Source organism: Haemaphysalis longicornis, unplaced genomic scaffold (assembly GCF_048455015.1).
Source record: "Haemaphysalis longicornis isolate Haplotype H1 unplaced genomic scaffold, Haemaphysalis longicornis Haplotype H1 scaffold_1, whole genome shotgun sequence".
Taxonomy (NCBI): domain Eukaryota; kingdom Metazoa; phylum Arthropoda; class Arachnida; order Ixodida; family Ixodidae; genus Haemaphysalis; species Haemaphysalis longicornis.
In genome coordinates, this window is record NW_027526203.1 from 333,156,031 (window position 1) to 333,172,055 (window position 16,025).

Sequence of the window (16,025 nt, forward strand, 5' to 3'; positions counted from 1 at the left end):
ACTAGTATTACAAGGGCGGCCCATGGGCTGGTAGATTCCTGAATCACACCGTTCCGGAGCATTTCCTCAGTCTGTTCATTTATAGCGCTGCGCTCAGCAGGAGACACGCGGTAAGGGTCTCAACCTCCTCTTCTACCAAACCACAGTTGGCTTGGTCAATCCCTTTCCATTAGAAACCCCGGAGACAATATCCTTCGTAGAAACTGCGCTGTAACAATATATATATATATATATATATATATATATATATATATATATATATATATATATATATATATATATATATATATATATATATATATATATATATATATATAGTCGAGTCCACTTATAACGATACCGTTTATCGGATGTAACTATGAACAGCTATTGCACAGTGAACTTTTGTATTCTTTCTATGGTAGAATAAACCGCTTATTACAATGCTCCAGTGCCACGATATCGGACATAACGATCGAATCCGGTTATATTGTGCACCAAAAATTCAACGGTGATGACTCTAATTACGCCGTTGCGCAGCCTACTCAGGTAGTGCCTTCGTAGGAGGCCCAGTGCGGGACACAGTCCCTCGGGGACTTTGTTTCCGCCAAGGAAATTTACCTCAGCTAGGTGAAGCACCTATAGATGCTATTGGAAAAGATTTGCGCTAGCTTCACACGGGGCAAATAAAGGTGACCGACTGTGGCTTCTTTTCCGCATATTAGTTGTAGTACGACCTTGCTGGCATGCGAATAAAATGTTTTGAGCTTTGTTCCGTCTTTTTATTTCGCAAACCGCTTATACCAATTCTCGGTTATAACGGTGCGATTTCCTTGGCACTTAGATAATGTTATAAGTGGACTAGACTGTATATATCAAGATTTATTCTAACAGTTTGACCGGGCCCCGGTCGAACCGTTAGAATAAATCTTGATATGTTTTTCGCTGTGACTATTGAATCGGATAGTTAACCTTAGAGCCAGGATTAGGGGACTGCAGTTGAGCTTGCACACGAACAGAAGGGAGGAGAACTAGACACACACGAGCGCTAATCATGCTCAACCAACAAACCCAAATAGCCACTGTAGTACATTTTATTTTTGGAGCCAGGAACCTTTTTCTGAACAACTCGCTCTCTCTCTCTCTCTCTCTCTCTCTCTCTCTCTATATATATATATATATATATATATATATATATATATATATATATATTCAGTAATCCTTCGTTATAACGAAGTCAGTGGGACGGCCAAAAATTTGTTATAGCAGTGCTTCAAGATAAGCGGCAACTCAAGAAAAGCTATAGCATTTGGGCTTTAATTGCGCCACAGCTGTGAGGAATCAAAGCACAATGTATTCAGTGAAGAGAGAGAGAGAGAGAGAAAGAGAAAACGTTTATTGAAAATCAGGGACGGGGTAGGGGAGAAAAGAGTTAGGAGCTGTGGGCGGCCATCCTATTCCGGTAGGCCGCGTGCCGCGGCTGCCATCCTAGCCCGAGAGATCAGGGCCTCCTGGTCTTCGAGCTGGCAGCTCTGTCTGCAACGCGCACTCCCACTGCTCAAGGGTAGGGGATCTGGGTGGTGGAGGGTTGGTGGGGCACGTCCAGACGAGATGAGCTGTGGTGTTAGGCTCATCGCATTGGGGGCAGTTGAGTGGGTAGTTAGTAGGGGATATGTGGTGCAGATGGAGGTGATTGTAATAAGTGTTGGTTTGAAGTCGGCGCCAAATGCAGGCGTCAGCGGTAGAAAGGGAAGGGTGGGGAGGGGGATAGGTGCGTCGGGTTGCTCTGTAGTGGTAGAGGATGTCGGTGTATGTTTGGGAGAGGGGCGCAAGGGAGTTTGTAATACTGGCTGCATTGTTGCCCTCTTCCGGGAATGCCCGGTGAAGGAAAGCTCGGGCGGTGGCGTGTGCCACCTCGTTCCCAGGGAGGGAGGTGTGGCTGGGTGTCCACACTATGCGGGCATGAGGGAGGGTGGGGCATTGAGAAAGGATGGCCAGGGTAGAGCCGAGACTCGTCCGAGTGCAAAACGACGGCAGGCAGCTTGTGAATGAGACAGTATCGTTATGCTGGGACTCATGGCTTGGGTCATTGCGAGGGCAATGGCTGCTTCTTCGGCCGTGGTAGTAGACGCTGTGCAGACAGTTGCCGAGGTGAGGAAGGCATTGTCGAAGCGGGCAACAGTGGCGACGTGAGCTGGTCGTTGAGGATAGGGAGAGGCGTCCGTATAGAGGGTGGTCGGGTCGCTGCCGTATTTTCTGATGAGGAGGCGTGTACGATGCTGACGACGGCCGGCGTTGTATGTAGGGTGCATATGACGCGGAATGGGGAGGACATGGATGTTGCGTCGCATTGATGGAGGTATGCGTTGTGGCGAGTCCGGAGTTTGTACCACCTTCCGGCCTAGCGTTTTGAGCAGATGACGACCGGCGGGTGTGAGTTGTAGGCGCTGTAGTTGGTTTTGGAGATGGGCCTCAATAATTTCCGAGAGGGTGTTATGTAGACCCAGTTTCAATAAGCGGTCGGTAGAAGTGAAGGTAGGCAGGCTGAGGGCTGTCTTATAAGATTTGCGTATTAGGACATCAATCTTGGCATGTTCTTGTGGTTTTAAGGTAAGATAGGGTGCCCCGTAGGTGATGCGGCTGATCAGCATTGCTTGAATGATGCGGCAGTTATCTGTTTCCTTGAGTCCGTGTCGGCGAGAGCATATTCGTTGAATTAGGTGTGTAAGTTGGGAGACTGTCTGTATAAGTTTGGGGAGGTACGCGGCCCCGGAGCCGTCGTGGTGGTAGTGGACTCCTAGGATGCGGAGGGTCTTGACGGTGGGGATTGCTTGCCCGTTGAGAGTGAGTGAGGGGTCGGGAGTAGGGTTTGGTGGGCGGCCCCGGGTTCTTGCTCGGAGGACGAGTAAGGCGGATTTTGATGGGGCGCAGCAGAGACCACAGGTTTGGAGGTATTGAAGCGTAGTGTCGACTGCCTGTTGAAGACTGTCTTGCTGTTGTCCGGGAGAGCCTGTGTTGGACCATATGGTGAGGTCGTCTGCATATAAGGCGTGCGACACGTGGGGGATTTGTTCAAGTACTGTCGGTAGTCTCATGAGCGCTATATTGAAAAGTGGGGGTGGGACAACAGAGCCTTGGGGAGTGCCCTTTGCCGGTGTGTGAAAGGTCTCTGTCTGGTGAGGGCCAATGTGGAGAGTGGCAGTTCGATCTGTCAAAAATGCTCTCACGTAGTTATATGTGGCAGCTTCGCAGCCCGTGGTTTGAAGTTGGCGGAGAATGGCTGTGTGAGTGACGTTATCGAAGGCGCCTTGTATATCGAGAGCGAGGACGGAACTGGGATGTACTTTGCTGAGGCAGTCGAGAACCCGCTGTTTGAGTTGGAGGTGGACGTCTTGCGCCGAGAGGTGAGTACGGAACCCGAACATGGTGTGAGGTAACCGGTTGGTGTCTTCAAGGAAGTCCGTTAGATGGCGAGTCACCAGATGTTCAAAAAGTTTGCCCACACATGATGTGAGGGAGATCGGTCGTAAGTTGTCAAAAGTGATGGGTTTGTGAGGCTTGGGAAGTAAAGTGATATCTGCGTGGCGCCACTGGGGCGGTACTGTGCCGTTAGTCCAGTGGTGGTTGTAACAGGCAAGCAGTGATTCTAAGTGGTCGTCGTTAAGGTTACGAAGTAGCTTGTACGTTATTAAATCGTGTCCGGGTGCTGTTGTGCGGGTTAGCCGGGTGAGTGCTTGCGTGAGCTCGTCCATGGTAAAAGGGCCATCGAGCTGAGGATTGGGAGTGCCCACGTAGTCCGGGTGCGAGGGAGTTGTCAGAGATGATGCAGGTCCGAATAACTTGTGGCGGATTTGGGAGAGTAGTTGATCAGGCGGTTGAAAGTGGTTGTGTATAAGTCGGGCTATGTTTTGCGAAGTGGCAGTTTTAGTTTTGCTGGGGGCGTTACCCAGGAGGTGGCGTAGGATGTGCCAAGCTTTCTTGGTTGTAAGAGTGCCATTCATTTGGTCACAGAAGCCGCGCCAGTTTTGGGCTTGCAGTTGTTTGGCGTATTTAAGAGCCTCTTCTGTAATCTGGGCGATACGACGTTTAAGCTTGCGATTGTGTTTATTTCGGCGCCATAGGTTGAGTAGGCTACGTCGTGCCGTCCATAGATGGTCGAGATGGTTGTCTACTGCCGGTAGATCCTGCGTGAGCGTGATTTTCCTGGTGTGTGAGTTTTGTAGATCAATGAGTTGCTGCGTCCATTGTTCTAGGTTATCGGTCGGCAGTATGCTTGGAAGTGGAGCTTCGCGGAAGGCTTGCCAGTCAGTGAGCAGCGCCGTGCCCATCTTGCGACGGATACTTGAGAGTGGGACAGTGAGAGCAATGATGTAGTGGTCACTGCCTAAAGTATCTGGCAGCAGATCCCATACAAGGTCGGTGGTGTTGCGACTGAATGTCAAATCCGGTATGGTGTCTCGGGTCACGCTAGTGCCTAGACGTGTTGGCCGAGTCAAATCGTTCTGCAGGGTGAAGTGGTGGTGCTGTGTTGCTTGTAGCAGAGCCGTGCCTTTTTTGGACGCGTGGGGATAGCCCCATGTAACGTGAGGTGCGTTAAAATCGCCCAGGAGTAAGCATGGGTTGTTGCGAGTGTGCCGCACCACCGCGCTGAGGAGGGCTTCGATTGCGGATAGGGGTTGTGTGGGCGGGCTGTAGACGTTCAGTATGTAGAAGCTTGGTGCTTGTGGCTTATGAGGAAGGATTTCAACGAGGACGTGATCAATGGGTGACGTAATCGGTATTACCTGGGCTGTCAGTGACCGGGCAATAACGATGGCCGTGCGCTTGTGAGGGGGATTGGTGTAAGTATCATAACCGCGAAGGCTGGGGCATGGGATGTCAGTTTCTTGCAATACAATGGCATCCGGCGGGTTTGGGGAAACGTATAGTTCGAGGGCTGTTTTTTTGCTTTTAAACGATCGGCAATTCCATTGGTAGATGGTAAGGGGCACTTGCGTTGCGGGTCTATTGGTCATCAGGTTTTGAAGCAAAACTATATTTAGGTGAAAAAAAGGCAGTGAGATTTGGCTATTTCAAGTTCTTTCTGGGCGCGAGCAACACCTGGTCCAATTTGGTCAAGCATTGCATGACGCTACGGTCACCGCTCATAAAAGGGGCAATGGCAGTGGTCACTTTTATAGAGGGCGTGCGGGCGTCACGGAACGCTAAGAGAGTTTCGCGCTGGAAAGCGCCGCAAACGAAGTGGCTCGAGTTTGAGGTTGTGTTTGTTGAGTTAAAAAAATGATTAACCGCTCATTGTGGGTACTCAGCACAATTATGAAAACCGACCGGTTTTGCACTAGGAGATTTCCATGATCGCTGGGCAATTTTTTCCCGAGCTGTGCAGCCGTTAAGTTTGCGACACAATAGTGTTTTTGGCGCCCTGTTGTCGACGACACTGCTGTTTCTATGGAACGAGTGTCGGTGTTCGCACACCATCTCGTTCACGCCATTGCCCAATGTGTAGGAACAAAATTCAATCGCCCTATCACGCATTTGGACCATTTCTCTAAAGTCGGATGGGTCGAATCGAGCCTGACCGGCTGGAGAAAATCACCCAGAAAAGACCAGTTGCATTGACCGGCACGTCGACAGCCTCACTCGCCGCTGAGTAGCCGCCGCTCGGCGACACCTCCACTCGCCACTTCGCTCTAAGCGGGTAAAGCTCTTCGTGCTCTTCGAGTAATGCGGCCTAAAATGCATGTGTTTGGGTCGGGACAAGAAGAAATTTTGAATAAAGCGATATTTCGAGTAAAGCGATTTCGTTTTAAAGAGGGATTACTGTATGTATTGAAAGATGATTTATTGGCGAAGATCTTTCTGAAGGCGAGAGGTTAGGAATCGCGGATCGGGGAAGCCGTCACGAGCCGACCGAAGCAGTCCGAGTGACCCCGTAGCTCTAGACGATGGCGATGAGCATTTCCGACAGTCTTTATGCTGATGATGACGCTGCTCGCACTGGTCAACATGACCCATTCTGGGTAATGGCGACTCTGATGCTTTTGGAGAGCATAGCTAATATTCTTCACTACAATCACCCCCCGGAGAAGAGGGTAGCCATCCTGGCGACTCAAGGTGATGGCGAGACGAGCGGGTCATAATAATGCTTCAGATGGGCAACATGCACTGTGTCACGTTCACGGCGTCGGAGATCCTGGGAGGGCGTTAGCGGCTCAACGACGTAGTTGACCGGGGAAGTGCGTTCAACAACACAGTACGGCCCCTGGTAGTTCGACAGGGGTTTCGAGCATAGGCCAGGAGTCCTGGTTGGTACCCAGAGCCACACGAGGAAACCGGGAACGAAGTTGGGTGCGGGCTCGCCAGCCGTGATGGACATTTGTCGCTCCTGCTCTTCAGTGGTGAAAGAACGGGCAAGCTGGCGACCTTCTTCAGACTGTTTGGCAACCTCAGAAATCGGCGTGCACTCAGATACATCACGGCGGTAGGGGAGGATGGTGTCGAGCATGTACGATGGCTCACGCCCATACAGGAGGAAGAACGGAGAAAAACCAGTCGTCGCTTGGATGGCGGTGTTTTAGGCGTACTTCACGTAAGGGAGTACAATGTGCCAGTTTCCATGGTCAGGCGCAACGTACTTGGACAACATGTCCCGAGGGTACGGTTAAAGCGCCCTGTGAGGCCATTCGTTTGTGGATGGTAGGCAGTGCTCGCAAGATGGATGACGCTACATTCCTTAAGAAGCTCCGTGACGACGTCAGACAGAAAGACGCGTCCCCTGTCGCTGAGCAGCTCCTTAGGCGCACCGTGACGAAGTATGAAACGCCGCAGGAGAAATGAGGCGCCGTCCCGTGCGGTAGCAGCTGGTAGAGCGGCGGTCTCAGCATAGCGCGTCAAGTGGTCGATGGCAACTATAGCCCAGCGGTTGCCGACGGCTGTGCATGGTAACGGTCCGTACAAATCAATGCCCACACGGTCAAATGGCTTCACTGGGCAAGGCAGCGGCTGTAATGGACCATATAGATGAGGTACCGGCGGTTTTCGGCGTTGGCAATCTTGGCAGGATCGAAAGTATTTTCGCACGAAGTTGTACATCCCTCGCCAGAAGTAGCGAAGACGCAAACGTTCATAGGTTTTTAGTAGGCCGGCATGACCACACGTGGGATCAGAGTGGAACAAGGCACAAACATCGGACCGCAAATGTCAAGGAATCATGAGCACCCATTTGCGGCCATTCAAGTAGTTCTTGCGTCGATAAAGCAGCTGATCGCGTACTGCAAAGTGAGATGCTTGCCTACGGAGAGTGCGTGTCGTTACGGCTTGGGAAGGATTGGTGAGCGAGGTGAGGAGGGCAACAATCCATGGGTCCTTCCGTTGCTCAGCTGCCATATCAGTCACAGCAAGGCAAGACAGGTCACCTGGAGAGTCCGATAGATCAGCAGGTACGGGTGAACGGGAGAGAGCGTCGGTGTCAGAATGCTTCTGACCAGACCTGTATTTGACTCGTATATCATATACTCGGAGGCGAAGCGCCCATCGCCCCAGACGACCTGCCAGATCTTTCCAAGAAGACAGCCAACAGAGGGCGTGGTGGTCGGTGACTAGATCAAATGGGCGGCCCTACAGATATGGTCGAAATTTAGAAAGTGCCCAGATGATGGCCAAGCACTCCTTCTCGGTAACTGGATAATTGGATTCTGGCTTCGTTATGGCGCGGCTGGCATACGCGACGACATATTCGTCGAAACCTGGTTTACGCTGGCAAAGCACAATCCCAAGGCCAACTCCGCTGGCGTCAGTATGAAGTTCGGTAGGCGCTGTATGGTCGAAGTGTCGAAGTATGGGTGGCGAGGTCAGTAGATGGTCCGTATATATATACGGACTGTCAGTACATATATATATATATATATATATATATATATATATATATATATATATATATATATATATATATATATATATATATATATATATATATATATATATATATATATATATATATATATATATATATATATATATATATATATATATAACTAATCAGAAATGGGAAATGAGGGGCTCGGTGAAAATAAGACGGAAAATAAGAGTTGGCAGTCAAGAAAACCTCGGAAAGCAAAGGGGAGGTTGTGGTGGGTCATAGAAACAGATGAAGAATTTTTTGAGCCAGAAAGAAAGTGGTGAAAAAATGCCCTCCGGGTGGGATCCGAACCCACGACCTCCAGAATACCGGTCTGGTGCGATAACCACTAAGCCCCGCCGGTATAACTGAATACAGAGAAGAAGAAAAAGAAAAAAGGAAAAATGAGAAAGAAAGACAAGCAAACAAAAAGACAAACAAAAAGGAAAACAAACAGACACAAGCCAGAACACAATAAATCAATATTTTTATAACTACATTGTTAGCATTTTTCTCATCACCAAGAAGCAATTCGAAATCAAAGAACTAACCAAACGGTCACCGCGCACGCATACATACTTCAGCAACACTCTTTTGCTAGAATGGCAGCACACAACTGCTTCCGCGTAGTTGAAGAGAACACGTCGTTAGGCAATTCATTGAAAAGAGTGGGTGTATAATACGGCCTTGCAGCTATTCCGTAATTGGTACGGACCCTTGGCGCCATATAACGAGGTATGGACCACAGAGGTATAGGTTTAACATTTGAGTTCGGTAATCCGTACACCAGAAATATTTTAGCACGACGATTTGCTTAAACAATGTATCGAATGACGGTAAACCGCTTGCCTTAAATACACTGTCCGAACCCGGCACGTGTGACTTATAAAGAACACTCTTGGCTATGTTTTTAAAATACTGTTAACTTTCTTTTTCCAGGTAGCGGAGCAGTTGAAAAAACAGCACATGCAATAACGAAGAGCACTATAACCCAAAGTTTGAGCTAGTATTTTTTGAACAGAGAAAGGCAGAAACACTTTTAAGTTGTACAGCATACAGGCAGTAGTTCTAAGCTTTTTACATATGTGAGCCATGTGTGTGTTCCACGAAAGATCCCCATCAAAATGTACACCTAGGTATTTAACAGACTCGACACAGAAAATACGGGCACAGGAACAAGATGCACAATTTGATGAGTGTATTGTAATGAAGCAGTCGTACGTTCGACACTGTTTTCTGTCGATTTCGGAAACAAACTAGCCGACTTTTTACAGGGTTGATTGTTATTAAATGTGCCTTGTGAAGAACACGCCTGTATATGTTTTTTTTTAAATACTGTCAACTCTACTTTTCCAGGTAGTTGAGCAGTTGAAAAAAACAGCACATGCCATGACGAAGAACACTATAACCCAAAGTTTGAGCAAGTATTTTAAGGACGAAGCCCCTTAGGGGCTGGGGCTGTTGGCGTCTCCTGTCGTCGTCGTCGTCGTCGTCGTCGTCGTCGTAATTGTCGGCTCATGTAGTTACGGCACGGTACTAAAACACCGAGAAACTCGTATACGCCTCGCGGTAGAACGTAACGCGTACTAAAAAAAGTTGTATATGACATCTACGTTTATGGCTTAAGCTGTATGACGCGATGGGGTTACTTCGCCGTCGAGGGAGCGTTTTGGAACGGAGTTGGAGCATTTACCATTTATGCACTGAAATTCAGTGACTGGGACTAGACTAGCCGCAAAGGTTTTTAATCAGCGTGGTAGAAGAAACTAAGTGGCATCTACAATTGTGTGGCCCAAGATGTGGGTGTTGCGGCGTGCAATTCTTGGTCAGTTTGAGCGAGAAGACGACAGTGTCAGTGTTTAACAGCATTGAATCTGTAGCGTCGTAGCCTGACTAAATATTTTTTTATAACGCAGAAACACACACACACACACACACACACACACACACACACACACACACACACACACACACACACACACACACACACACACACACACACATATATATATATATATATATATATATATATATATATATATATATATATATATATATATAGAGAGAGAGAGAGAGAGAGAGAGAGATAGGTATACCTTTGTTGAATAAGAGTTAGTGAAAGTTTGGGAAATTGGGGTAAAGATATGGTAGACCCCAAGTATTAAAGCCGAAGTCCAGGGCCCCAGAATCAGCTCACGCTAATTTTGAGGTTACGAGCGTACCAGGGCATCCTGGTACGCTCGTGCCATGTGTCGATATAAGAGGAGTATGTAATGTTTGAGTTGCTCACCCCTGAGGATATCCTTAGATATGACCAGATTTCTCAGAAGAGAGTGGGTGTTTCCTGGTATTTAGCACAGCTTTAAGTTAATGTCGGACGTTTTCTACCGAAATTCTTAGCCCATCAAGATTTGTGGTTATGAGTGTTGGTGCGTATTCTGCGCAGAATTTGCGATTCCTCGGCATTGAGAAAAACTAAAAGATAATCTCACCCGTACATGTATTGATCATGTCAACGTACGAGCATCCGACCTTTCTTGTGCGGCCGGGGATGTAATTATGCAGAAATTAGCAGATCACTACTTTGTTATGGGTCAGTTAACCAAATCCAACTCTTTACTATTGGATCATACTCATAGTGTCCCCATCTTCGATAAAAAAAGTTTGAAAAACAAATTGCTAGCTTTAACTGGAATTCTTCCATTCTAGATCATAACAATGCCACTGCATATGGCAGTTTCGTTCGCACGTTAGGCCAGATGAAGGAGGCGAGTAAGAAAACGGTAGTAATAAAAGAACGGAGGGCTGAGCATGAATGGCTTACCCCTGGTGTTTTGGCACTGATAAAAGAAAAAAATATGCTTTGGGCAAGATGCCGCCGAGCCCCTGACAACACAGCGCTGCGCGAAGAGTTCCGTACGGTGAGAAAAAGAGTGACCGCGCAGATTCGTTCGTCAAGAGGCAATTCTGTAGCGAACAGTTCAAAGCGTCTAGTCACCATATGACTAAAACTTGATCCTTAGTAAATCAATTACGAGGTAACGAACGCCTGTCTACAAAAAGCACCATAGAACGCAACTTTGGTTCCACTGCTGCGACTTGGCCAACCAATTCAATGAATCGTTTTCATTGGAACAAAACGATCCAGTTCAGTGTGCAAGTAACAATATACTACCAAATCTTGTGTCATCGTCCGCATTTATCCCGTTTTTGACAGAGCCTGATTTCCTCTGCATAGTCAGTAGTTTAACCTCAACAAATTATTAGGGCTTGATAACATACACATAGGTGATCTCTGCAGAAATATTGGGTATTTAAAGGAGCCATGAAGAGAAAACACAAGTTTGGTTCATTCAAAAGATTGTCTCGTTAGAATCATACTGAAACCACTTTTAACGTAAACTTCGCTCAAATAAGCTACATAATTAGGAAAAACGGGAATGGTCATGCGACCCACCAGCTCATTTCCCGCAACAGAACCTGTGATGTCACATGAGCTAAGCTCTGCGATTGGCGGAGGCTGGCAGAAGCAGACGCAAATTAGGTAGAGCTTACAAACTAGACGAACGAGCGATTTGCGCTTAAATTTAGGGCACATTCTTTACAAAGCAATAAGAATGATGGGACAAACAGTGGAAGTTACGAAAGCACATGTAAACATAGAAGTACTGATGCGTTCTGCTGTTCGTACTGCGCACAGCATGCTTGGTTTAGCTGCACAGCACTACGGGGCTTGGGGTTGTCTCAGACGACACTGGCCGATTGACGCAAGCAACGGTGTCTTACGTGACCCCATTTGTCGAGCGAGCACTGTTTCAGGGAACGAATATTTTCTCCCAGAACAAAAACAAGCCAGGTTTAAATGCGGGCAAAAACAAACCAAACGCTTGCCATGGTATGGTGGCGCCATCTAGGTTACGGAACGTAAAGAAACGCGGGAACAAACCAACACCGCTGTACAGGGTGGAGACAACCTTTGAACGGTCCCGTGCCGCCGCAATTGGGCCAACGGGCTCAACGCGTTATTCTTTTCGTTTCCCACGAGACCTAGCAACGCGAAACAGACAACATGATTCAAACGTCTTCAGTAAACCACGTTGCGGCGATAATTTTAGCGCGGTTTTGACACAATGACTTGCTTCCGCGGCGAACGAGCAACCGAAAATGGCGGCGCCAGCGTATACGTGTCTCTACCCTGTATGGCGGATGCGTGAATGAAGGTACTCTAGGCTGCAGAGCGGTCGGTTCCTGTGATGTCATTTTGGACCACGAAAACGCACGACTGAGCGGGAAAATCAAAATTTTAACCTAAATTGTTTAATTTCTCAGTGAATAAAGCACCGTTTGTATCCGGACAAGCGCTAGGGGCACTATAAAACACGAAATCTTTCGAATAAAACCAACTTGCATTTTCTCTTCATGGCTCCTTTAAAAGCTGTTATTTTGTTTATACTAAACAACATAATTGAACATTGCTCTTGGCCAGGTAGTCTGAAGTGCGCACGCGTGGTTCCCCTCTATAAAAGCGGCAAAATAAAGGACCCTTTAAACTAAAGCCCTATTTCAGTTGTATCTTTTCTTTCGCAAATTCTTGAAAAGCCCATATTGGGTGTCATGACTTCCTTTGTAACAAAACATGAGTTACTGAGTGAACATCAATACGGATTCATCTCCGGCGCGGGCACGCAGGTGTTACTTGAAAAGTTATCTGATACCCTTCATAACAGCATAGATCAGAATGAGGTTTCGTTTGAGTTATTTCGTGATGTTAAGAAGGTGTTTAATACTGTGAACCATGGTATACTCTGTAATAAATTATACCGTTATGGCTTCCGCGGACCATTTCTAGCTCTGCTTCAAAATTACCTTCGGGATCGTTCTCAAGTGGTGTCACTTGGATCGGTGCTGAGTGATAGTATCAGACTTAAGAGAGGTGTCCCGCAAGGGTCTATCTTGTCACCTCTTCTTTTTGATTTGTATGTTAATGACTTAGCTACTGTTGTTAAAACTTCGAAAATTCATCAATACGCTGATGACACCCTGCTGGTATCTGGCAACGCTGGTTATTCTCTCGCTCTCTCAAATCTTCAAGGCGATGCCAGAAAGGTAGCGGATTGGTTCGAAGCAAATTTAATAACAATCAACCCTGTAAAAAGTCGGCTAGTTTGTTTCCGAAATCGACAGAAAACAGTGCCGTACGACTGCTTCATTACAATACACTCATCAAATTGTGCATCTTGTTCCTGTGCCCGTATTTTCTGTGTCGAGTCTGTTAAATACCTAGGTGTACATTTTGATGGGGATCTTTCGTGGAACACACACATGGCTCACATATGTAAAAAGCTTAGAACTACTGCCTGTATGCTGTACAACTTAAAAGTGTTTCTGCCTTTCTTTGTTCGAAAAATACTAGCTCAAACTTTGGGTTATAGTGCTCTTCGTTATGGCATGTGCTGTTTTTTCAACTGCTCCGCTACCTGGAAAAAGAATGTTAACAGTATTTTAAAAACATAGCCAAGAGTGTTCTTTATAAGTCACACGTGCCGGATTCGGACAGTGTATTTAAGGCAAGCGGTTTACCGTCATTCGATACATTGTTTAAGCAAATCGTCGTGCTAAAATATTTCTGGTGTACGGGTTACCGAACTCCCAATGTTAAACCTATACCTCTGCGGTACATACCTCGATATATGACGCCAAAGGTCCGTACCCATTACGGAATGGCTGCGCGGCCATATTATGTTCCTGCTGTCTACAACGAATTGCCTGAAGAATTGTTCTCTCCAACAGCGCGGAAACACTTGCGTGCTGCTATGCTGGCATTAGAAATATGCTGAAGTATGTACGTGTATGCGGTGATTGGTGCTATTTCTTTGTTCTCTTATTGTTTTCTTGTGATGAGGAAAACGCCACCCATGTAGCTGAAACTCATGTTGATTTATTGTATCTTTGTTTGTCTGTTTGTCTTCGTCTCTTCTGTTTGTCGGTTGTTTTTGCTTTCCTTTTTTCTTTTCTCCATTTAACTTTTCGTCTTCTCTCTTTTTCTGTTTTCTTCTTCTTCTCTTTTTCTCTTGTTTTGTTTGCTCGTCTTTTTTTTACGTTCCTATTTAGTTACCTCTGTCAACGAGTGTTTTTACAGAAGTGAAGGCCGTTGCTGCCGGGCGACGCCGCACAAGCCCACCTGTAGGCTTTGGCGGCCCCATTTTGCTTATGTATGTACTCCTTGATAATAAACAATTATTATTATTATTATTATTATTATTTTAATGAGGAGACAGTTTTCATATTTCTCGGGGGAGGAAGTGTGGTAGTCGTGGACAACGAGAAGTATGGTATGTGAGTTCGCGTGGATCTTGGTAGGCTGCCTCCTTTCTTTACAGACCCGTGTGTCCGGGTATTAATGTGATGTTAACTTTCGTCATTGTGTATTGGATAATTTTTCTGAAGTGTTTAGGTACAGTGCCTGCAGAGAAGAGACTAATGGACTTTTGAGCGTGTGTAACGATGTTGAAGCATCCATTCTATAGTTCCGCTAGGCGGATCGCCAAGAGGACGGCTCCGATTTCCGCCATTTCCATTCCTGTGTGTGGGAGGGTAATGAAGTCGCAGCGGTTGCCGCGGTAATCCACTGCGACAATTGTTGCCTCCGTACTTTCGGACGTTCCGGAGTCTGCGTATACTGCGCTGCCATGGTTTTTGAACTTTCCTCGAAGGAATGGGATATCGGGTTGTCATCTCTCTTTGGTTAAATTTGGATTTATGTTTTTCAGTAGGGGGAGATTTTATGTAAAGTCGCTGGAGTGGTTACATATGCGTCATGGAATCCAGCCGTTTTTTCTCTGCAGGTGTGCCTATCTTTGATAGGGTGGCTGGTCCCAATTTCGTTTTTCCCGGACGCTCGTTTTGCGATAGGAGAGTGGCCTTTCTGGTTTCTTCAAAGGTATTGTAACACACAATTTAAAGACCCCTTCTCTGATTGTAAATGGTGAGAGGGTGAAGCCTGCCCTATATGCTGCCCTGATTGTGGTTATTTGGTCTTCTTCAGTGCCTGAAAGTTTCTTTTACGGCAGGATGTACAACATCGGGCTCATGATCAGTGCCTTTCTAAGTTTTATTATTTTTTCCAATCCCGCTCTTCCCGTGCAAAGACGTTTTACAATGTGGGCCAGATGGTCAAATATTTTTGGTATTGTCGCGAGTGTGAGGTTGGCTCTGCCTGTTTCTGTAGGGCCATGCCAATGATTCCTACGTGGCTGTTCTCTGGGTCGCATGCATGCTGACCTATTTTAAGTGCGAATGCACTTTATAAGCGACCCCGAACCTTCCACCGTCCGCATAGCAACAGCTGCGGGTGCGCGCGCTTTTCGTCTTCCTTAGCAACGGGGGGAGATGGGCGCGCGCTGCCTGGCCGCTGACATGGCACATACCCACGTGGGAGATTGGCCAGGAATAAGTGCGAATGCACTTCTTAAGCGAGCCTGAATCGTCGCGCTCGCATAGCGCCTCCTCTACCCCCTCGCCTACTCTCCTAAAGCCCCTTTACTACTCTCCAGCTCGCAACACCCTCTCTCGGCGCGCCAGCCAGGCCACTACACTATATAAAAAAAAACAGCATCCGGCGCCAGGTTTCGATCTGCGGACTTTGCGGCCGCAGCGCGACGCTCTACCGCCTAAGCCACGGACGCGACGTTCATATCAGTGTTAGTAACGCGCCTTATATCTTTAACGCATTCAAACTACGTCGTCAGCGGCGTTATAGCGGCTTGATAACTGCGTGGTGTACACGTGATACTACAAACCCGCTAGTTCTGCATTCTCTCACGTGACTGCGCCTCCTCTCCCTTCACTCCGGTCGGCGCTTCGCAGCTGCGGTGCGCTGCGGTGCGGTGCGCTCCTCCTCTCGAACATACACGTTAATTCACCAAGATTTCCGCAGAGGGACAAACGAGGCGTGTTAAGCCGAACGTGATCACGAGGGGGTGTTAATGTAACTAACGGGCAAAATGCCACCAAACTTCAACAAACTCCCCCTCATAGCATCACCCCGTGCTTCGCACTTCCCCCTTCGGGGAAATGCGGGGGAATTTTTTTAGGGGTTTTGTTTAATTGACCGCGTGGCGCCATTCATCGTTTTGCCGAACCGAGCTTG